General features: G+C 49.2%; 1 protein-coding gene and 1 pseudogene across 2 annotated transcripts in view; one reads left to right on the top strand and one right to left on the bottom strand.

Annotated features, from left to right (window-relative positions):
• Nucleotides 1-24,805, top strand: part of MYO1D (myosin ID) — a 268,509-nt gene that overhangs the window by 219,616 nt on the left and 24,088 nt on the right. The gene's annotated exons all lie outside the window — the stretch shown is intronic.
• On the bottom strand, nucleotides 6,612-9,991 carry LOC307114415 (coiled-coil domain-containing protein 28A-like; annotated as a pseudogene). Its single transcript has one exon. The product of its transcript is annotated as a coiled-coil domain-containing protein 28A-like (transcript).

The raw sequence follows: 24,805 nt of genomic DNA, 5'->3' as shown, positions 1-24,805 counted from the left end.
TTTAATCCATGGTTGGGGTATGTGTATAGGAGGCAACAAATCAAAATCAATATCTCTCTCTCTCTCTCTCTCTCTCTCTCTCTCTCTCTCTCTCTCTCTCTCTCTCTCTCTCTCTCTCTCGTCTTATTCAGAAAGGCAGCTTAGCCTAGCTGGCTTAGCTCTGTGGTTCAGCGTCGACCTATGAACCAGGAGGTCATGGGTTCGATTTCCAGTTAGAGTACATGCCTGGGTTAAGGGTTCAGTTCCCACTGTGGGGCCTGCAGGAGGCAACCAATCAGTGATTCTCTGTCATCATTGATGTTTCTATCTCTCTCTCCCGCTCCCTTCTCTGAAATCAATACAAATATTTTTTTTTTTAAAGAAAGAAAGGCAGCTTAGCTTCCCACTGGTCCCAGGGTGACGCTTCTTTCCCACAGGACAGAGGGTCAGAGTCAGCGAGCTGCTGAGAGCCTCTTTCTTGCTGGCCCAGACAGATCCTGCCCTGGCCGTCACTTCTTCCTAGGCCCCTTCCTCATTTCCCCCTTCACCCGTTCGTACCTGGATATTCCAGAGGGCAGGCTTCGGGCCAGCTCCACATTTCCTCCATTGGGGCTCAGTAGAAGCTCCAACAATGATTGCTCTTCATTGGCGTTATGAACGGACTAAGAGGAGCTTTTAAACGAGGCTGTCCAGATGCAGGCTGTAAGCTCCCCCCCATCACCCCCCGGAGATACACAGCTGAGACCAGACGGTCACCTGGGATGTCCTGGGAGGTGCTGGTGGGTTGGAAAAGAGAATCACGGAAGGCTTAGTCCGAGCATCTATGATTCTAAGGCAGCGGAAGTCACCCTGATGCCTCTGGACACAGGAGGTAAGACATGGTAACCCCTATGCGGTATGGGAAAGCACGGCATTTATTTAAGTCACCTCATTGCTTTGCACTGCACACTCCTTAGCTGTTAAATTGGGACAAAAATAGCTGCCTCGTGGGATTTTCCTGTAGGTTAATTTAAATCATGAAACAGAATGTAAAATGCCGGGTACAGTGTGTGTCAGGTGCTAAGGAACTGAAGGGTACAGTTACAGGCTCGCTGACTAACAGGTGCCATAACATGTACAAGGAGGCTGATGGCTGCTGCGCGTGAGATGCGTTCCTCCTCTCTGACTTGGTCAGCCTTCAGGAATGGATCTCAGCAATGGTCTAGGTCAGGGGTAGGGAACGCCCGGCCCGAGGGCCATATAAAGCCTGAGAAACCATTGGGTCTGGCCCTGCCAAGGCATTAGGGGTGAGTTAATTCAATGTTTGACCAAATAGTGCAAGCTAATTTTTAAGGTGATAATTTTATTTGGCCCACAAATGAAGTTATAAATATCCAAATGGCCTTTGGCAGAGAAAAGGTTCCCCACCCCTGGTCTAGATGATGCTCACAAAATAAGGAAATATCGCTTTGAACTTGCCTTGGGGCATTGCTGATCTAGCCAGGAAACCTTAAGGTTTTATAGGATATGAACTACAATGGAATTTGGCGTCCTCTCTTGGGGGTCTCTCCTAAAAGGCAGGAGAACTCATTTTTCGTCTGTGGATGTACAAAGATTTGGGGCAGCAGTAGGTTCTCTTTAAACAGTATCCCTAACAGTGATCTCCCCAAAGATCCTTTGTCTGCTGCTCTAGGAAGGGCGCTGGAAAGCAGCCAGCGTGTCGGAATTTAAGACCGCCGGTACAGACCAGAGATGTGTGCTAAAAATACTAAAACCCAGGATTCATCTGCAGGCAGGAATAGACTCTGTATGCCCCCTGCTTCTGGACTTGCTGGAGCCGTGATGGCTCCGTGTTATTTGGGGATGACAGTGATTATGGAGCCAGGGTGCTCCTGGGCAAAGACAGACAGCTCAGAGCTCCGGCAGAGGGATGGTTTCCATGGCAATAACATCAGCATCTGAATGACTTCCTGTCACAACAAGTTGGTGATTTAATGAGTTCATTACTGAATTTCAAAGGAAAACCCGAGAGTGGGTGAGCCACTGTTCAGCCCTCAGAGTGTCTAAGTCCACAGCCAGTTCCTTTATGCAGCAGAGAGATGGATACCTGCTCGGAGCCGCCGGCACGGGGCAGCCTGTGGGCGCGGGGCAGGCGGATCAAGGGGAGGGAATCCGCTGACTCTGCAACCACCTGGTGTGTGAAGGCCTCGGTGCCCATTTGCTAGGAGTCTCCACCATAAGCGTGCCCTATTCAAACCCAGTGAGATTCATAATCACCACAATCTAGCCCAGCGCTTCAGATACATACCCCCAAGTACCCCACGTCCTTTAGAAAAAAAAAACCAGGAAAAGGAAACAGATTGTAAATTCTACTAGTATATAAACAGAAGCAAAGGGGGAAAGGATGTCAGCCTACTTCTATTCTTCAATGTAGAGCAGAGAGACACTTATTATGGAACCAAAAAAATCACCTGGTTGTTAGAGCATCAGCCCAGGCACCGAAAGGTCACGGGCTCAATTCCAGGTCAAGGGCGCATACTTGGGTTGCAGGCTCAATCCCTGACCCGACTGGGTTGCATGCAGGAGGCAACCAATCAGTGTGTCTCTCTCACATCAGTGTTTCTCTCTCTCCTCTTCCCTCCCACCCTTCCTCCCTTCTACTCTCTAAAAAAAGCAAAGGAAAAGATATCCTTGGGTGATAATTTTTTTTAAAAATACATTTTATTGATTTTTTTACAGAGAGGAAGGGAGAGGGATAGAGAGTTAGAAACATCAATGAGTGAGAAACATCGATCAGCTGCCTCCTGCACACCCCCCACTGAGGATGTGCCCGCAACCAAGGCACATGCCCTTGACTGGGATCGAACCTGGGACCCTTCAGTCCTCAGGCCGACACTCTATCCACTGAGCCAAACCGGTTAGGGCGGTGATATATTTTTTTTAAATTATTTGGACATGTTCAGAAAACAGTGGTTCATTCATATGGGTGATTGCATATAAAATTTGAGCTGAGAGGTTCTGTATCACAATAAGAATGTATAACAACTAACTTTCCCCACCTCGCTGTCATTGTTCATGAAAATCTGCCGCCTGCCCTGCAGAGTAATAGAGCCTTAGTCTGATCAGTGACCGAGGGGCCAGACGGGGGCAGAAGAGAGACAGTGGTCACCATTCTTCAGAGCGGCTCATGAGGAAGAAGTGGGGTGGTATTCCTCCCATTTTCCAGATGAGGAAATCTGAGACCCAGAAATGCTTGTTCCCGTGCCGCCAGCGGCCACGGCTAGTAAGCGGCGGAGTCGGGATTTCAGCTCCGTTCCCTCTGATTCCTCCGCCCACGTCACTGTCCAGTCTGCTTAAGGAGAGGGGCATGCTCCAAGCCACAGGTGTTGGGAGCAGGGGTCAGGAAAGAGGGGGTCCGTGATGGTGCGTGGCAGGTGGGCACATTCCTCGCCCCTCCGCTGACCCCATGCAGGTGCCTGAACGCAGGTGGGCCAGGTCTGTGCTCACTGACAAGGAAGAGAGGAAACTCAGAGAAGGAAAAATCACAGAGAGCTCAAAGTACTCATTTTTATCCCCTATCAAATATTTTACCAGATCAACTAATAAGGTAGGAAATTTGGCTAATTTGCATACGCATTTATACAGGATGGGGCAAACGTAGGTTTATAGTTGTATGTGAAACACAGGTTTTATTCTTGTTTTATTATTATTCATTATTGTGTTACTTTCCATAGGAACAACTGTAAACCTACTTTTGTCCCACCCTGTGTATGTCAGTGTGTATAAGACACATATGCATAGAAGGTCAGGGTTGGGGGCGGGGAGTGCGCACGTGCCTGTGTTGCTCCTTTTCGGTCTTAATAAAGGGAAGGAAAGTAATTGCTGATGCTAGGAAGCCTCTGAAGAATATGTCATCGAGTCTCATTTTCTACATGTGAATGTACTGACTTTGAGAGTTGCCATCTGGCGTGTTTTCCTGGGACCCGTGAGAGCTGCCGGATTTGTTTTTCTAACCCTCATCAGTAAAATGCACGGGGGACAAGACAAGAGAACGGTTGCTAGTATTTGCTAAGAGCACTGCCCACGATGTGGCTAATAATGAAATTTTTCCCTATTCAGTCGTCCTCATGTTTGGATATAAACTCTAAAATGTAAATTTTTAAAATATATCACTGAAAAGGAAAAACAAGAATGAACCAAAATATATATGTATATAATTCTGTTTGTGTAAGATTATTTGTGGCTGTTAAAGAACTTAGGGAAAAAAAGAGATTTATTTCTACAGATGTATAGGGATAGCTTTGGAATATTCAAAAGTTGCAAAGTAGCCCTAGCCAGTTTGGCTCAGTGGATAGAGCATCAGCCCTCGGACTCAAGGGTCCCGGGTTCAAATCCATCAAGGGCACATACCTTGTTACAGGCTCGATCCCTGGCCCTGGTCGGGGCGTGTGGAGACAACCAATCAGTGTGTCTCTCACATCGATGTTTCACTCTCTGTCTTGCTCCCTTCCACTCTCTCTAAAAATCAATGGGAAAATATCCTCAGGTGAGGATTAACAAAAATAAATAATTTTTTTAAAAAGTTGCAGAGTAAAAAAAAAAAAATCATCATTTCATTAAGTTACGCGTACATTTTGGATAGTATTCTTTTTAAAGGCAAGTGTTCTATAAAAAATAAGCAAGCCCTTACTGCTTTCCTGTATGCAGGATTATCTATCTGATAGATTCTATCGGGATGTAGCGAGGGCACCTGGAGTGGTGCAGCGTGGCAGCCTTTATCTTTAAAATCACTCTCACCTGGTTCGCAGACAAATATGGATTGTAAGTAATCACTGGAGTGGAGCTCACGATCACTGGCTCCCAAGTCCTGCCGCCCTGGCTTGGATACCCTGGGTTAGGACACTCTCGACCTCTGAGGGTCACAGGGCGTCTCCCACAGGCCTCCCTGGGTCGATCACTGAGGTTAGGATCGGGGGCGCCTTCAGAAAGCAGCCATTCCCTCTCGTGCTCACACTGCTGGCTTTCTCTGAGCATCACCTCCCACAGGGCCTGCAAGTGCCTTTTCCAAATGCTGCCAGGTGTGACCCTCATGCTGCCTTTGCTCCTTAGTCGCCCCTTCCCGCTAAGCACACGCGTCTGAACCTGTGCGTCAGTAAAGTGTTAATAAACAGACGGGGCCACCGCTGAAGCAGGGCTTGACCTGCGTCACAGAGACGCCGTGTGCCTGTCCCGGGTCACGCGGTGGGAAGCAGGCGGTGGGGCAGGTCTGCACACGCACGCACGCACGCAGGAAAGGGAAGGACCAGAGCCACCTGCCAGGCGCTGGGGCCCAGGGAAACAGGGCAGTGCTTTAGTCTGGATACAAGAGGAAAAACCTTTTCTTTTCCCTGGGGAAATGTTACTCTGCTGCTGACACCACCAGAATTCTTCTCTGTAGGGCCAGCGGTTATTTAGCAGGTGCATTTCTTACTCTTTGCCCCTCTGCTGGGCATCTTTATATAAAGAAGCGTAACACGTGAGGCAGGCAGGCAGATGCCATCGGGAATGGTAAGTGCTGTGATAGGAGTGAGCGGGCAGCTGTGGGAGCTCCCAGGAGGAAGAGCGGCCCAGTGGGAAGGGCAGGGCGGTCTTCAGAGCCAGGGGAAGCGTCCTGGAAGAGATAGAGCTCAGGAAACCCAGAGGGGGGCGGGAAGGGGAATGAGCCAGGCTGAAGGCAGGGGAGAAAGAGAGCGTCCTCTAGTAAAAGCAGGTGTGAAGCCGGTTCAGGGCACTCTGGCGTTGAGTACCATTGCCTGTGAGGTGGGAGGGGTGCGGAGGAGACTGCCCTGACAGAGGGTGAAAGAGATGACAAGGGGCCAATAGGCAGGGGCCAAGTGCCTTCAGATGCCGGGCAGGTAATAGCAGTTTTGCCCACGTGCAGGGATCTGCCACCTGCCGGGACCCCGCTAAGCCTGTGACACGCATGTACTCTCTCATCCATCTGCGTGTTCTCTCAGAACTGAAACTGGGCCACAGACTCTCTGATTCGCCCTAGCTGGTTTGGCTCAGTGGATAGAGTGTCATCCTGCTGACTGAAGGGTCCTGGGTTTGAATCCGGCCAAGGGCACATGCCCGGGTTGCAGGCTCAATTCCCAGTGGGGGGTGGGAGGGCGTGCAGGAGGCAGCCGATCAATGATTCTCTCATCATTGATGTTTCTCTCTCTCTTCCTTTCTCTTCCTCTCTGAAATCAATAAAAATATATTTTTAAAAGACTCTGATTCTATAGACTATCTATAATAAAAGTGTAATATGCAAATCAACCGAACGGTCATCCGGAAGTCCTTCCAAACAACCTTCCGGATGAAGCTGGGGCTGCAGCCGCGGGATTGAAGCAACCACTGAGGCTGCAAGGGGGGGATCGAGGCAGCCGCTGCGGCTGCGAAGGCCTACTCTTGCACGAAATTCATACATCGGGCCTCTAGTCTTTGTATAAAGAGCTTTATTGGAATACTAGAGGCCCAATGCACGAAATTCATGCAAGAGTAGGCCTTCCTTCCCCCGGCTGCCGGCACCAGCTTCCCTCTGGCACCCGGGACCCGGGCTTCCCTCCAGCCACCAGCAGGCACCCAGGACCCAGGCTTCCCTTGCAGCCCTGGCTTAATCTGGAAGGACGTCCGGTCTCATCAGCGTATTACACTTTTATTATTATCGATAATTCACATACCATACAATCCACCCATGTAAAGCCTACAAGTCATTGGTTTTAGTATATTCAGAGTTGTGTGATCATCACCATAATCAACGTAGAACATTTTCATCACCCCAAATGAAAACCTCATACCCTTTGGCAATCACCCCACCACCACCATTCCCTTTAAACTCCTCCTCAACTAACCTACTTTCTGTCATATAGATGTGCCTATTCTGGACAATTCACATAATGGAATCATGTCATATGTGGTCCTCTGTGACTGGCTTCTCTGACTTAGCTCAGTATTCTCAAGGTTCATCTAAGTCGTAGTAGGTATCCATAATTCATCCCTTTTCACTCCCAAATAATATTCCATTATGTGGGTTCATGCAGCATTTTGTTTATCTCTTTGTCAGCTGATGAACATTTGGGTTGGGTTGTTATGAGTAATGCTACAGTGAATATTCATGTATAAGTTTCTATGTGGACTTGTTTTCATTCTTCTTGGGTATATTCCTAGGAGTGAAATTGCTGGCTCATATGGTAACTCCATGTTTAACTCTTTGAAGGGCTGCCAGATTATTTTCCAGTTTCTCTGTTCCTTGCTAATAGATGTTATTTGCCTTTTTTAGTACAGTCATCCCAGTTGGTATGAAGTGGTATCTCGTTGTGGTTTTGATTTTTAGCTCCCTGATGACGAACGGTGTAGAGCATCTTGTCATGTGTTTATTAGCTATTTTTATATCTTCCTTCAAAAAAATGCCTATTTAGATCCCTTGCCAGTTTTCTTAATTGTGTTGTGCTCTTCCTACTAAGAAGAGTTCTAAGTTATCAGATATATGATTTGCAAATATTTCTCCCATTCTGTGGCTTGGCTTTTCACGTTCTTGATGGTGTTCTTGGAAGTCCAAAAGTTTTTAATCTTGAAGTCCAGCGTATCCGATTTTTCTTTTGTTTCTTGTGCTTCGGTTTAGAGATCATTTGAACTTGATCCTGGAACTTATGGGTAGGCACTGAAGGACTTCAAATTGTAGAATGACTTAAGATTTGGTTTTTGTGGCGTTTTTTTTAACCAAACTAATACATGGGTAGGCTGATAATGGCTCCCAAAGGCATGTCCATGTTCTAATCCCCGGAGCCAGTGAATGTTCCTTATTTGGAGAAAAGGTCTTCGTGGATATAATTAAATTAAGGTTCTTGCAATAGGAGATTCTCCTGGATTATCCAGGTGCGGCCTCAAGGCCACCACACGTGCGCTGAGAGGACAGGGAGAGGCAAAGGGAGGTCTGACACACAGAAGGCGGTGGAGGGAGAGCTTGGAGGAATGCAGCCACCAGGCACTGGAAGCGGCCAGGAACCCGAGAGCCTCTGAGTCTGGAGGAATGTGGCCTTTGCAACATCTTGATTTCAGACTCTGGCTTCCAGAGCTGCAAGAGAATAAATTTCTGCTGCTTTCAGCCACCAAGTTTATGGTAATTTGTTACAGCAGCCACAAGAAACTAATACCATATGGTTTTTCAAAATCAAATAGCGGAACCTGGCTGGTGTGGCTCTGCGGTTGAGCATGGACCTATGAACCAGGTTGTCCAGGTTTGATTCCTGGTCAGGGCACATGCCTGGGTTGTGGGGCTTGACCCCCAATAGGGGGCATGCAGGAGGCAGCCAATCAATGATTCTCTCTTATCATTGATGTTTCATCTCTCTCTTCCTCTCCCTTCCTCTCTGAAATCAATATATATCTTTTTTTTTTTAAATCAAACGGGGAAAGTTTATAATGAAAAAATAAATAAACAACATGCTTCTGCTACTGCTTTGGACATTATTGACCTTTGACTATAAGGGATGATGGTTTATTTAGCTGCCTTTAGTCTCTCCCTCCCTCCCAATTATTGTTAGTTTTTTCATTATTGATGATTTACTGGTTACTTTAAAAAAACAATAATCACTTTATTAAAAATAGCAAATTTCACAAATACTAATATAACACATTGATAACGCTGGCCATTGGAAAACACATCAGTGTGTGTACTGATTGTCCAACGTAAACAGAAGCTGGGCTGCCGCCCAAAGCATCTTCAACGTGGGACCCGTAGCGGAAGAAGTTAGGTGAGCTCAGGAAGGATAAACCCCAGGCCGTCCCCAGCACTGAGCACCGCGAATAACCCAGACGGCAACAGTAACCTCTGCATCACGGTTCCTGACGAAGCCTTCGACAAGGGCCAGGCCTCCAGTGATGGCGAGTGACGGCGAGGCACACGTACTGAAAGCAGCACATGAAAAGAGCCATTGCGTTTGCACTTAATGACTTTCATTCCCCGTCGTGGGAGATGACTCTGCCCCTGGGTTCAGCTGGGAAAGTCAAGAATGCTGCTTTTCTTCAAACCACAGGGAAGCAACTGCATTTCATTCCAGCTGCTAGAAGTATTGGGAGCATCTTGTGCATCTGCCAGACGGAGTTTTTGCCCGGATGGATTCCGTTCTTCTAGACCCGACGGAAGCCTAGCCAGACGAGCGGCCCTGGCTGTTTCCCTCGCATCCTCAGGAAGTTCCTCTGGCTCCCCACAGAGCTCCAGGTTCAAGCGAGCTCGTTCCTCCTGCTTTCCCCGAGCACGCTCCATCTGCTCGGTGGAAGGCTCCCTTCCGATGCTTGAAGTTTTCCAGAGTGGAAATCATCCAGAAGGCCAGCAGCCCCGCCCCCTCCGACCCCGCGGGCATCAGTGCGGACAGAATGCTGAGCACCTTTTCCGTCTCCACCCCGAGGCTTCGTGGCTCCGTCTTTTCTCTCGTCACTCCTTTTAGCTTTGGTCGCTGTGGAGTTGACTGTGATGCTGGATTTGAAACGCCTGTGTTTTGACTCACTGGAATGGCCTTTTCGGGGGGCATTAACAACCTGCATAGAGTGGGCATTGAAAGACTTAGGACTCCCTCCTCCTCACCTTCCACTCCTCCATTAAGTTCCTTATTGCACCAGGCCAGCTTCTTACGACCTGAGGAAGGAGGGGATAGGTCCTCTTCCTCAACCTGCCATGCTTCCCTCACCCTCCCCTCCCTCCCAGCCTCCGAAACAGCTTGAGCCAGGGTCACATCCCGGACCCCATGCCACCACAGGTCCCTTTATTTACCTACTATCGGTTACTTTTCCAACGCAAGATACCGCATCATCAGATCTCAGGTGCCCTCTATTTTAAGATACCCCATTATTTTATAATCCACTAAGGGAAACACACTGCCAATTATATTATTAGGGTATCATCAAGAGTAAGGAGCACCCTAGCTGGTTTGGCTCAGTGGGTAGAGCATTGGCCTGCGGACTGAAGGGTCCTGGGTTCGATTCCAGTCAAGGGCACATGCCCAGGTTGCGGGCTCGATCCCCAGAAGGGGCCTGCAGGAGGCAGCCGATCAATGATTCTCATCATTGATGTTTCCATCTCTCTCTCCCTCTCCCTTCCTCTCTGAAATCAATAAAAATATATATATATTTTTAAAAAGAGTAAGGAGCATCCCAGTTTCAAAGACATTAAAGGATTTTTTTAAATGTGACCTTTAGAATCAGTGAAATAAAAAAAAGAAAATTTCATGCCCCATCAACTTCAGGCACCATCTCGTAAGTCACCCCCAAGTGGTGACCCAGCTCTCGCTTTTTTTTTTTTTTTTGACATTGTTGATATTTACATTGTTTTATACTTTGATGATTAACTCTAAATCGAAACCAGTAACTAGCGTTTCTGTTACTGTAATGTTATAACCGGCCAGTATGGGAGGATTACATTTTCTTCTCTATGGATGCATTGTTTTCTCTGGGGTCCCCTTTGAGGGCCATATGACCTCTGCTGCAAGTACGCAGCTCTTCCATGATGGCAAAAGCATCCAGAGACAATATGTAAATAAATGGATGTGGCTGCGTTCCAATAAAACTTCATTTACAAAAGCAGGCAGTAAGCCAGATTCAGGCCTTAGTTTCCCATCCCCTGGTCCAAAAGAATAAATTCTGACCCTCATATCTTAGAATACAATCAAGATTTCAATTTGAAAGCTTTTGAATAATCTAAATTTTAAGTGACTGTGGACATGCATGGGTCACACAAGGTCATTTAAACACCTGAAAATCTAAAATTCTTGAGGTGCGGTTAATAGGGATTATCTCAGGACCCCAGGAGGAAACCGAGCTGCTAAGTTGCACCCGTGTGCGTCTCTCCATTCCTTGAGTAAATCGACTAAGACAGAACAGAGAAATGTCTTTCATGCGGCCGCACATTTCTGGGTCAAAGGTGGCCTTTCAACCTCAAAAATAGAATCCTTCCCAACCTCCACTTCCTGCTGACAAGAAGTGTGACCCCCACCCCCCCTTCACCCCTTCGGTTTCTAACTGTGAAAGGATGCAATTCATGGGACTTTTTTCCAAACCACCAAAATGAAACCCTGAGCAATGAAGCTTCAAGGAGTCGGTAACAATTGCTGGAATGCTGCCAATGTTTAAGGGTGTCAAGTGGAAAAGTCTACAGATCAGACACAGATCTGATTCCAAGAAACAGTTCAAACTTGAGGATGAAATACATACTGCCTAGTATTTTCTTATTCATGCTCTCATTTTTTTCCCACCTTACATGTGATTCTGAGAATAGTAATTCTGGTGTGGTTCTAATAAATTGGCATTCCCTTTAGAACAAGACATTTGAAAATCAAGGAAATGCAGTCAGCACATAAGCCTCCTCACTCATTTAACCCAAACAGCCATATTAATGGGTCATTTTAATATCTAAACCAATAAGAATCCACTCACTTTGTCCAGCTGTAATACTAACGGCCCCTTCCGAGTTGTAACTGATCTTCTTTTGTTTTCCCTCATCCAGAGATGACTGGCGATTTCTCGCTGGCTCGCTTTCTTCTAGACCTAGGAACTAACAGAATCAGCGTCTGTAGCCCTGGGACCCGTAACTCTTTCCTGCTCCCTGGTCTCTCACTATGTTCTGCCTCATGACTTTGAGTACCGACACTCTCCTCAGGAATAGAGTTAAGTGTGAGAAAGAAATGTGTCCTTCTCCCGCAGATGGCTACAGTCTTGTTTCTGTAGGGAAGACACTCTGAGATCTTCAAAGGTATTACCTAATTGTTCCTGTGTTTTCTATCAATCCTCCTATATAATAAAAGGGTAATATGCAAATAGACCAAACGGCAGAACAACTGAACAACCAAAGCGTAATATGCTAATGATATGCTAAGGCTGCTCAACCGCCTGCTATGATGTGCACTGACCACCAGAGGGCAGATACTCTGACCGGTAGGTTAGCTTGCTGCTGGGGTCTGGCCGATCAGGACTGAGCAAGATGAGCTGGACATTCCCTGGAGCCCTCCCATAGTCCCTTCCCGGCCTGATCGCGCACTGGTGGAGTCACTCACGCTGGCCTGCACCCTCTCACAATCCGGGACCCCTCGGGGGATGTCGGAGAGCTGGTTTCAGCCCAATCTTGCAGGCCACTCCCCTTGGGAGGGTGCCAGGTGCAGGGTTCATGGCTGGTGAGTGCTGCTGCAGCAGCGCAAGCCTCTCCCAGTCAGGACTGGTTGGGCACGATCCCATGGCAGGCACAGTGGGGCCGGGATGAGCAGGAGTGGCAGGTAGGAGCTGCAGGCAGCGTTGCACGGCGGGTTTCAGCCCAATCCCTGCAGGCCACCCAGAGGGACCCCACCTATGCACGAATTCATGCATCAGGCCTCTAGTATTATATAAGTGCAAGCTATTGTTTCTCTTCAGAGAGACTAAAACATTTTTTCAATCTTCACCCAAGGATATGTTTTATTGGTTTTAGACAGGTAGGAAAGAGGGGAGAAAGAGAGACAGAAACATCGATGTGAGAGAGAAACATCGATTGGCTTCCTCTCATATGCTCCCCAACCGAGGCTTGAACCCCCAACCTACGCTTGTGCCCTGACCAGAAATTGAACCCGAAATCTTTTTGGTGCACAGGACAATGCTCCAACCAACTGAGCTGCCAGGCCGGGGCTGAAATCTTTTATTTCAAAAAGTATGTTTTTCAATTATTCGCTTAATTATTTTAATATATGCTTTGCAACAAATGCTATGTGCTGGGTCAGAGTTTAAAGTGAAAACTTAATCAGCAATCATACTTAAATGAGCAAAAGAGGCTGTATTTCCAATTTTGTGCTTTAAAAGGACCTTTTTGTGTAGGCTACAAGTGTGATCTTGTTTTCCCAAAAGTATACCCTTCTAACGCTGCTTATGGATTGAACTCCAAATTTAATTAAGACAGAAAAGAACCTTTAACAGAAGGAGCATCTGTGCTCCGTTCAGGGGGCAACCCCCCTCCAGGGGGCAAACCCCCCCCCCCGTCCCCGCCCAACACACACACACACACACACACACACACACAGTGTAAAATTCTCAGGCGCGCACTCCATGTCTCCTGTTACTTTGCAAAGACTAACGTAGCCCAAGTGGCCACTGGATACAGCTGTACGGGCTTAGCTGCATGATTTTCATTTTTCTGGAGAACAAAACCTTTGTGTGCTCACTTTCCACTCTCTCAGGCCCCCGGACTGGCTGGGTGACACCTGCTGTTCCCTGCTGAGTGACTTGCAGCAGCTGGGGGTGGGGGGGTGAGAGTTAACCATATTTCACTCACTCGACTCCATTTCTTCTTATTCCCCCCTCCCCCCCCACCCCCCCGGCTGGTTGAACAAGACCAAAACGTGTGCCCACATCCACGGAGGAGCCGAGGAGAGAAAGGAGGGAGGATTTAGTCAGGAGTGAAAACACATCCCAAAAATGAGGAGTTAAGATTAGCCCTGGCGTTTGTTAGTGGAGCATCCGCGGAAACGCCCCCCACCCTCTTCAGCTGTTGCCCTCACCCGTGGCCGCGGATTATCTCCGGGCGCCCTGGCGAGCTTTGATATCACACAGTTAAGCATTTAAACCTTCCCTGCCAAGCAGTCCTCCCCAAGAAATAGGCTCTTCCCTGCTTATGCCAGCCCTGTGTTACCTTGCCCAGGGATGGTCGTCTTTAAAAAAAAAGAAATTAAGTATTGGCTATTGTTGTTTTTTTCTAATTATGAAAATAATGATTGCATGCTCATGGGGAAATTTTAGAAAACATAGAAAAGTCAAAAGAAAAAAATTAAAATCCCCTGGAACTTTGTCATGCAGAAGTAAGTGCCCCTCCTAGTTTAGTATCTGTGACGTGATGGTTTTCTCCTCGAATATAACACACACCTGCATGCTGTCCTTTAAAAAGTAGGTTTGTTGACCCTGGCCGGTGTGGTTAAGTGGTTAGAACGTCAGTCCATGCGCCGAAGGGTTGTCGGTTCGATTCTCAGCCAAGGGCATGTACCTGGGTTGCAGGTTCCACTAGGGCCCATGTGGGAGGCAACCAATCAGTGTGTCTCTCTCACATCCGTGTTTCTCTTTCTCTCTCCCCCCCTCCCTCGCGCTTTCTCTGGAAAAGCAATGAAAAAAATATCCTCTGGTGAGGATTAACTAACTTAATTAATTAACTTAAAAATGTTTGTCATAATGATAAGTTTAAAAACATTCTTAAATCAAAAAGAAATGTTTGTTGGACATTTTGGTAGTTTTTAAATTTTTTATTATAATTTGTGCCGTGATGAACATCCTGTGATCCATCTTTGTTGGCGCTTCCAATTACTTCCTTCGGATGAACTCCGAATGGGGGGTGGGGAGCGCGGTGTAGCGCACAGAAAAGCGGTTGTGAAAGCCAGGGTAGCAGGAAGCATGGCTCGTGGAGACCTGAGATCACTGGACTGGAGGGGCGGGAGGCAGGAAGCCGGGGAGGGGCAGGAACCGGAGAGGGGAGCAGATCACAGAGGCGCCAGCAAGCATTTGTTCTCTCTCTCTCTCTCTCTCTCTCTCTCTCTCTCTCTCTCTCTCTCTCACACACACACACACACACACACACACACACAGACTGGATTTGTAACTTACATATTTACCTTTTACTAAGGTCATTCTGGTTCAGCTTGAAGAGTTGGGGGGCGGGGGGCAGGGATACCAGAGGACGCTGTTAGCAGCCATTGAGGGGAGATGCGATAAAGAGGGAGGTGGCAGTGGGGATGAAAGGATGGAGAGATTTACAAGTAAAATCACAGGACTTGCTGATGGATGATGCTGTGTCGCGGGAGAGGAAAGGCCGTGTCAGGGTGGACCTGCAGGCTTCTGGCTGAGCGGGGGCTGGACAGCACACCAGCTGCCTCCCAGCCAAGTGGAGATGTGCCGGGGTCGTTTGAATCTAAGGTTTGGGGTTCGAGTGGACTGGAGATACGGATTTGGGAGTTACCAGCATGTAGAAAGTACCTGAAGTTATGGAGGTGGAAGGAAGAGGAAGGGACAAGAAGAAGATTAAAAAGTAGGAAGACAAGCCCTGGCTGGTTTGCTCAGTGGTTACAGCATCGGCCTGCAGAACGAAGGGTCTCCGGTTCAATTCCCAGTCAAGGGCACAAACCTCGGTTGCAGGTTCCATCCCCGGTCCCAGTTGGGGCACGTGCAATTGGGGTACATGCAGGAGACAACCATCGATGTGTGTCTCCCCCACACACACACACCCGACCCGACCCTCTACTCTCTCCAAAAAAAAAAATCAGTAGAATAAGTATCCTCAGGTGAGGTTTAAAAAACCAAGTAGGAAAACAGAACATGCTGTACCACAGAGCGTGTTCTATGGCCACCAGGGAGGTCCAGGAACAAAAACCAAGGCAAATCGCCGCCGCCGCCGCCGACGGACTGAACTCAGTGCCATAGAAAACCCGGGGAAGCCGGGTGCAGTAACGAAGTCTGGCTTCTTAAAGCGGATATGTCTCATTCCTTTTGTAACCACCCAGCAAGGTCACCTTCGTGTAGATAAAGCTGCATGGGATCGTTGTTCAGCCAACAATGCGAGTGGAGGGCCTCGGCTCTCCTGCAGCAAAACGGGCGCATCACTCTAGGCCAGTGATGGCGAACCTATGACACGCGTGTCAGCACTGACACGCGTAGCCATTTCTGATGACACGCGGCCGCTGAGGTGGCCGCATGCCGAGGATGAAACATTTGCTGCTCCTGAGGATGAAACATTTGCGAAATAATGTTTTTTCCTCAAAGTGACACACTACCCGAGTTATGCTCAGTTTTTTGGCGAAGTTTGACACACCAAGCTCAAAAGGTTGCCCATCACTGCTCTAGGCACTCCTAACACCTGCGTCAGGTTTTCAGTGAGACTGTCTACCTCAGTGGTCGGCAAACTGCAGCTCTCAAGCCACATGCGGCTCTTTGGCCCCTTGAGTATGGCTCTTCCACAAAATACCACGGCCTGGGCGAGTCTATTTTGAAGAAGTGGCGTTAGAAGAAGTTTAAGTTTAAAAAATTTGGCTCTCAAAAGAAATTGTAATCGCTGTACTGTTGATATTTGGCTCTGTTGACTAATGAGTTTGCCGACCACTGGTCTACCTGATACTGGCTCTCATCAACTTTTAAGATTCCCCACGTATGCTTCTCAGATTAATCCGGATGCCCCACTTAGGGGAACCTCTTGGAAGGCCATAGGTCACCATAAGATGCTGGCACGACACAGTTTCACCTGCCACAGTCTCTTGATTTCTGAATTCGTGTCACGGCGTAGGCGCCATCTGTCACAGATGTAAGCTTGTGAGGAGGCTCAAAAGAAGGCAGATCCTATCTGGTTGGGAGATGGAGATCAGAGGAGTCACAGAAGGATGTGCATTTTTATCATTCCTTTGTCTCTGGCTTCTCCCCGCTCACCACGGGTGTGGCCAGTGGCATCCTCAGTCCCCACATCAGAACCAGAGGGGTGCATTCCAGGACCTGAGCTGTTCTCCTCCTGCAGGAGCCCGTGGATCAGCTGCTTGGTACTGTGGTTTGCAGCCAGATAACGACACAGCCATTAAGATCGAGTTTCTGCTGAAAGGGCAGTGGCCTCTGAGACAGGACCATTGTGCGATTCCCGTTGAGACATGAATTGTTGCTGCTCGGTAAACAAATTATGAAAAACATCTGGCGCTTCGTCCTTCGGAAGCCTCCCTGTTGCCTCCTCACGTTCCAGCGTTATTGTCTGTGTATATTTGGACTTCACTTTCCTGGCTGATCATGCCTGTCAGGTGTTGGGGTGATCTAGCCAGACCTCTGAACGCCCTCCCGGTGCTCCTCGCCATGCGTGCCCAGGGCCTTGCTGTGTGAGCAGTGCAGCGGTGGGTCCTGCTGAGCCAGGCTTCCAGGCTTAGGAAACTGAGGACGAATGTTTCTAAGTGCTGAGCCGGTCCCCGCCCTTTGTTGTTGTTGTTTTGATTTGTGTTGTTGTTGGTTTTATTTTGTTTTTAAGGAAAAACAATGGCCTTTGTAGAGTCTTTTTCCAACAACGTTCTTATTTGCCCTCCTCAAGGTCGTTCAGCGTTGCAGAGTAAGCTTACTGTCTGATCAGAACTCTTTCAGATGAAATGATCCATTTAAACCCAAAACTGAATGTCCTGGAAGGAACTCAGAGTTGTAGGACCCTGGAGACTTAAGCGCTAGAACCAAGGACTTGATCATAATCAAGACCCACTTTCTTCCCCCAGCCCCGCTCTCTTTCTCCGCTCCCCTAACCCTAACCCTACCCCAGGCTCTGCACTGGGAAAATCGGCCACGGGCTGCTCCAGGCTTGCATTGTGCCAGCATAGCAACCTGGAGGAAGAGAAGAACCTTTCATACTTCAAAATAGAATCCCGAGGACAAGCTCTGATTAGCTCACATGCCCTCCATCCAGGCTAATACTCGAAGGCCAGGGAACAGGGTCCAGATGCCGTGCCCGTCCCTGAGGGTGGGAGTGTGGCCCTGTGATGGGCAGCAGGGCCCGTGGTTGGAGTGGGGTGGGTCCGCTCTCCAAAGGGACTGACTGCAGAGCACTGAAGGGGGCAGGCAACAACCAACAGACTGTGCTCGGTATCAAGGTGTTCTCTCCTCTTGAACGATCGCTCTCCTCATTATCCCAGAGTATCCTTATGGGTCACAACAAATTATATTCTCGGAATTAGACTAACAGGCTGTATTTTTTCTACCCTTCCTCCCTGTAATTTTGTTCCTATTTCCTTATGCTGTACATTGTATTTTGAGATATCATTGTTAGAGTTTTAAAGGTGCCTTCACCTAATCTCATTTAATTCTCACCATCATCTGAGTCATGTTATTGTAGTAAACTTATTTTACAGATGGACGAAAATAGACGGGCTCTGTGGCTTCCCCAAGGCCACAGAGACAGCCTAGCTGGGGACGTCACGAACGCAGATCCTCGCTCCTTTGCCAGTTCCTCTGGGTGTCGCTGCCTTAGATATCTGTCACCTGTGTGTGTAGTTTTGGCCTTGGTTTGGGCGTCGTTCTTTGTTTCTCCCTGGAGAACCGAGACTGTGCCGTCTGCTCTCACTGCCAACCCCCGTGACACTGCCTCCGTGCTGTGGGAACTGTGAGCGTCCGTTAGTGATGCCGCCCCGTCGTGAATGCAGGGTTTGGGACGAGGTTGCTCGAGGTAGATGCAGCGGGTGCCCCTGGGAAGATGGTGTGGTCCCCGCCTTGGTTTCCGGTTGGAAGTCAGCACAAGGCCTCGCCCGCAGTGATCCCCTTGTCTCTGGAGCGCCCCTTGGAACGCTGCCAAGGCTGCGAAGTGCGTCCTTCTCTTGCTCGTCTCGCTCGGGGGTTTCCCACCTCCTGGGCCCCTTTTCCAGCTCCTTTTCCACCTGAGAGCCCATAGAAACACGTTAGCGTCCTGAGCCTGAAGCCATGCTGCAAGCAAAAGGCAGCACCCTGTCCTGGCCACATCCATGCAGCGCACCTCGCAGTTCAAGGTCCCTACGTTCCTCTTTATAAAAATAAGTCATACACCCAAGAAGATAACATCGATTCCTAAGAAAGGGTTCTCGTACCCTTCCTCGGGGAGCAGCTTCTTCAAGCTGTAAAACAGGTCCTTCCCCGTCCCTGGGTCTGGCGGGCGTGCCCCTCGCCCCTCTGTCCAGGCCGTTCGCCCCTCGCTAAGCGACTGCTTACCTTCTGCTGCTCCCCACCGTTGTCTCCACTCTGCGTCCGCGATGCCTCCCGGACCCGCCCTGACTGAGCTGGGGGAGCTTGTTTCATGGTTCTTTTCCTCATTTCACCAGTTCCTGTTCCAATTCACCATGAGTTACTCTCAGAGGTGACCCAGCACTGCAAAGCTAGATAAGAACCGTAATGATTCCAATCCGGGGGCGGGGGGGGGGGGGGGGGTGTGTTCAGAAGTTCGTACTCGCTGAACCTGCTGAATATAGTAATGGGAGCTGTTTGCTCTTCTCTCTTATTAGTCCTACCATCTAATGCTTGTTGGAACCGAATCGCAAGTCTCATCAAAGGGCACATGTACCTGTCTGTGTTCCCTCCCCATGGCTTCTGTAACAAATCACCATAAACTTGGTGGCAGGGACAACAGAAATTTTTCTCCGTTCTGAAGGCCAGCAGTCCAAAGTCAGTATCACTGATTCCGTTTTGGCCCAAGGTCAAAGGGTTGGCAGGACGGTGCTCCTTCTGGAGGCTCCAGGGGAGAGGATGCTCTGCGTCGCCTCGAGCTTCTGGGGGCTGCCAGCACTCCTTGGCTGGTAGCCACATCACGCCAGTCTCTGCCCCTGTGATCGCATTGCCTTCTCTTCTGTCTGTGTCAGATCCCCTCCGCCTCTCTCTTAAAGGACGCCTGTGGTTGCATCTGCGGTCCACTTGGACCATCCGGGATCATCTCCCCGTCGCACAAGCCTGTGCAGTGACATCCACAGCGTCCCTTTTTTTGCCGTATCAGGTTCCAGGAATTCGGATGTGGATATCTTTTGTGGGGCCATTATTCAGCCTACCACACTAGCCCTTCCAGTAATTCCCACACACCTGCCCCCACGTGCTAGGTCAGGGTTGGTTCCTCTCCCTGTCAACTTCCTGAATCTGAGGAGACGTTCGCTGCGCTTGTGATTTCTACCTTCTGGCTTCCTGCCACCTGCAGTGGCAACAGGGTCCGTGCTGTCTTACCACCAGCCCTCCAGCAGGCAGAGGAGGTCCGACCCTCTGATCAGGCCACTTCTTCCGCAAACCATTGGCCCGGTGGGACAGGAGAGGCGCGAGCCTTACGCGGGGTCGATCCCGAGTAAACCAATTCCATTGCTGCAAGAATCAAGCGGTGCTGCTTTGGTTTAGCTCTGACCAGGGCAGGAATCGCCTTGCCTCTGCCTGTCAGGCTCTCTCCAGGATGTAAAACCCATGAGGACAGAGAGCAGGTCTTTGGCGTAGAGTCCGCTGTGCCTGGCAGTGTCTCTCTCCATGGACTCGACACACAGTTACCAATCATCTCTGTGCGCACCCCCCTGGGACAGCCGCACGGACCCCCCCTCCTGTGGTCGGCCACCACCAGCCCGTTGTCCTGCCAGCCTCCAGGGTGGGTTGGGCAGCACCAGGCACAGCCTCAGGTGCCGCTGGGCAAAGAGGTGAATCCTGTGCCAAATACAGTGTTTGCAGTTATAAGTTGTTATCCTACACACCATGGACGCCGCTGCTGGAACGACCCCTTGATGGTGAGGCCGGGGAGAGATGCCCATTGTGAAGAGAATGAGAAGTGGTTGCAGAGAGACCAGCGGAGGGGCTGCGTGGCGCTGCTGATAATTGCCGCTCTTGGCATCCGTTCCTATCTGCTCACAGCAGAAGGTGGGGTGTGGGGTGAAGGGACATTAGTGGAAACGGCATGTGATTGAAAATTTCCTCTCGACTGTAAGAAGAGTTCTCTTGAAAGGAAAGGGAAAACAGTTCCAGATGGTCAATGGGAGCTTTTTCTTGGTTGGAAACCTATGCTTTCTCCTTGTCAAGAATAACTATGCCTTGAAAATAGGGGTCCAAACTTACCCACCCACCAAAAAAAAAAAAAAAAAAAGGGCCGCTTCATGAAAAAGAATGACCAGGATACAAATGGACAGTCTCGGTGCTTTTCAGTGACCCAGCCAGAATTTTCCCTTGTCACTTATGTATGTACCTCAGACACAGACACCGTCTAGGAGTCTGCAGTGCCGCATTTTCATACCTACGTGCACAATTGAAGAGGATGCTTTTCAAACTCAGAAGTAACAAAGGACTTTGCTTGAATGGAGTTTGTGATAAAATAGAAGGTTTGGAGATGATTCGAGGGACAAAGAGTTTGATACAGGAGGCAAAAAGACTATAAAGGAGGCAAAAAAAGAACACACAAAACAAAACATGGAGAGAGTTCTTGGTGGGTCTGGAACATTATTCCACAAATATTTACAGAGCACCTACTATGTGCCGGGCCAGACACTGGGCTAGGAAACAGGGATGCAGTGGTGAATAAGACCCAGGCCCGACCCAGGAGTTTCCAGTCTAGGGGGGGACGGGGTGAGCAAGTAGGCGATTACAATCCGATGTGTTAAGTTAGCCTGCCTCGGGGGATCAGGAAAGGCTCCTGAAAGTAATGTCGCTGTTGAGACTCAAATGACAGACAGCAGTGGGTCTGGAAAAGGGACCAAGAGTCTTCCAGGTGGGAACGGCGTGCAAAAGGCCTGAAGATTAAGGCACCGTGGTAGGCGGGTGTATTCGGGTGAACCAAGAGACTTAACAGCCGAATGACCTAGAGCAGGGGTGGGGAACGTGTGGCCCGCGGGCCGTATCAGGCCTGCAAAACCATTGGGTCTGGCCCTGCCAAGACCCAATTGGGTTGAGTTCATTAAACATTTGACCAAATAGAGCAGGCTAATTTTTTTTTTAATTGATAATTTTATATGGCCCTCGAATGGTGTTATAAATATCCAAATGGCCCTGGGTAGAAATAAATTAATGAATTAATGAATGAATGAATGTTCCCCACCCCTGCCCTAGAGAGACAGGGAAGCGTGTGGAGGACAGAAAGGATGGCAGGGAAGCAGGAGGCGGCCTGGTGCCCCGTCCCGTCTTGCCCTGGCTGAGTAACAACCTCCTGTACCTTTCAGCCATTGTCACTGAAGGTAGGTCCCCAGCAGCCAGCAAGCCCCCTCATCCTCTCTGCTTTTTTCCCCGGAGACAGAGGGCGGGCTCCTTACTCAAACTGGAGAACTAGGGGGAGGGCCTTCGGGAAGCTGTCAAGACCAGAGCCCACCACACTGTCTCTGAGAGTTCTGATAGCAGAACCTGGTGGTTCTGGGCCTGAGAAATGTGGGTCCTGGAAGTTGAAATAAGTCTTCCTTCCTAGCAGGGTTCTGGCTTCACCTCCAACCGGGAGCAGGCGCTCTGATGCACAGCTCCGAGGTTACACCTTAGATTCGGGGAGAGAGGGAAAAAAGTGCTTGAGATCACCTGAAAAAAATACAAGGAATTTTAGAAATTGCCTGACAAGAAATATCAAGTGCTGCTGACTGGAAATCAAACCACGGCAGTTGCTTCCCACAGCTGCCCACCACGTGGTGAGGGCATTGGAACCAGCTAAAGTAAATGAGGCTAAAAACAGCCACGGATGTAGAACTCCTCAGGAGCGGGGTCCCTGAGTGAGGTGGCCACAGAAACCCACCTGGGGGACGGCGGGGGCGGGCGGGGGTTGTCTTCCAGCCACTGGATCAGTGGTCAGACGGCTGTTACCTGAGGGACCGAAGAAACAGCACCAGGAGCCTGCCATTCCCCATTCATATTAATTGATTGAGCCTCGAGTGGTACCCATTTTACAGATGGTGAAAGGGAGGGGGAAAAAAAAAGCATGTTGGCACCTGAACTCTTTCAGACCGAGAATTCCTAATCTCGCTATAATCTAAGTCCAATTGATTTCTCAAGGAAAAGTAATTAGAAATATGAAACTTCTTCATTGTTTCCGTCATGTGCCTGAGCCGGTCGCGTGGAGAGTCTGTGATGCTCTGCTGAGAAGCAACGCTTTTTTTAGTTGTGAAACTGAGACGGGGACTTTCTCACCAAGAAGCAAAGTAAGTTGGCGTCAGAAGGAAGCATGCCCCACCAAAGACAGAAGCAAAAGGGTGGTTTTTTTGTGCTTTTTTTCATTATGGGAACTTCAAAAGGATATACATACACTCATTTAGCGCCAAAGAGATGTGCTTTTCCACACTTAGAAAAGCATCAACAACATGTTCACTGCATCTTCCCGATAAGAAGAAGTCGACGTGTCCCTGGTGCGAGGAGCTCTGTAGTCACCGTCCTAATCGCACATGCTTACGACGCACTGGAGCGCCACGCACTCTGCTGACACAGCTCTTTGCTGTGGGGCCTGTTTTTTTGTTGTTTTTTTTATCTGCACAAAACCTGTGGGTGGCAGCTGTTACCATGTTTCACGACTGAGGAAACTGAGGCTCAGAGAGGTTTACTGCTTGCCGGGGGAGAAGTCAGGGTTGGCCCTAGCCGGTCTGGCTCCAGAAGTGGCGCTCTCGGGGCGACCCTGTCTAGGTGCCTCGTTTCGTCACAACGGACTACTTGGACTTACCGGACTGATTTTTAGTCTTCTGCGCTTCCTGTGGGGAATGCTTCTGTTTCTCATTTGCATTTTGCTCTTTCGTTCTTGGTGGCATTCGGTTCTTCTTCCCTTCCCCTTCCCCTCATAAACTAGATGAATGGACGCTGCACCGGAAATCTGAAGTCGAGGTGAGAGTTTCGCTTCCCCCACGGGCTGCCTAAGTGATCTTGCACAGTTCACAGCCCCTTCGGGCCCAGTTCCTTATCTGTCAGAGAAGTTGTAGGACTGGAAGGAAGGTCCACTCCGGTGCTGAGTATCTTCCTCTCTCTCTGCCCTCCGTCCTCCCATCGCTTTTCCTTCCTTCTCTTCCCGGCCACTAGCAGGCCCTCGGGCCCTCCCTCCCCCTTGTCGCTAAGCATTTTTCTCGTATGTAGGCAGGGATGTGGTAGGAGAGGGCACTGTTGACTAAGAAGCTGGGGGACAGGAAGATAGTGAGGAGAGGGACAGGAATGCACAGGCAGCCCAGGATCAACCTATGAACCAGGAGGTCACGGTCCAATTCCTGGTCGGGGCACGTGTCCAGGTTGCGGGCTCGATCCCCAGTGTGGGGCGTGCAGGAGGCAGCCAATCGATGATTCTCTCTCATCGTTGCTGTTTCTCTCTCCTCCCCCGCTTCCTCTCTGAAATATATTAATTTTTTTTAATGCACAGGCAGAGCTGGCCTCAAAAGTATAGCATAAATCGGTCTTGGCTTTGGGACCTCTTTCCCTGCTGGTTTTTCTTGGTCTCCCTGTCACCAGTGACCTCATACCACCCCTTAGTTTCATACCCCCACCCCCTTTGTACCAGGTCATCCCACCTGTCCCTCCCCATCCGGGCATCACATCTTACTGGCTCCGTCTCCCATTCCTTCGGGACTCCGCTGTGTGTGTGGAAACCGTGTGTCTCATCTTCCTATCACGTTCACCAAGCATCCTTTCCAAGCACTAGAATGTTTTAACTCAGTGGTCGGCAAACTGCAGCTCGTGAGCCGAGGTTTGCCGCTCTGTTGACTAATGAGTTTGCCGACCGCTGCTAGACTAAATGTTACCGTGTAGTTGGAAGCTGTGAGGATTAGGCAATTGTGGCATATTGTGTACAAAGAGGTAAAGGGTAGTATATGACAGTGGTCGGCAAACTCATTAGTCAACAGAGCGGCAAACCGCGGCTCATGAGCTGCATGTGGCTCGCGAGCCGCAGTTTGCCAACCACTCCTTTAACTCATTCGACCACAAACGGGGAACCCATCTTGGTCTAAGGCTTTCCAAGTTCAGTGGTTTCTGCTCATGACCAGGAGATGATGCCAGGGCTTCAGGATGGGAGTCGGAGTGGGAGTGAGGGGGAGACCCCGTGATGATAATTTACTTGATACTTTTATCATTTTTAGTTAATTTTTTCTATAACCACAGAACATAAAACTGCTCCTGGAGGACATGTACGTTTGATTAGACAAGACTATTTGGAGGAAACTGAGGTTCGGAACATCCAGGTTGGCCGGTGAGGGTTCCATGGACCATGTCTCAGCAAATTGATAGTTTTCTCCAATCATTTGAAATTACTGGTCGTTAATTTCTCTAGTATCTGCGTGTAATATTCCTTAAGACTCTGGGTACTGGATATAGGAGCCACGTCTATGAGCCCCTGAAAACCCCTCCTCCTCTCACTTCCCCCGCGTTCTTTCCAGCTTGCTCGTGATCGCGTGGGCATTTG

This window comes from Cnephaeus nilssonii (genome assembly GCF_951640355.1).
Source record: "Cnephaeus nilssonii genome assembly, chromosome: 19".
NCBI classification, from domain to species: domain Eukaryota; kingdom Metazoa; phylum Chordata; class Mammalia; order Chiroptera; family Vespertilionidae; genus Cnephaeus; species Cnephaeus nilssonii.
Note: the sequence above shows the minus strand (reverse complement) of the source record. Positions and strands in the feature narration are given on the sequence as shown.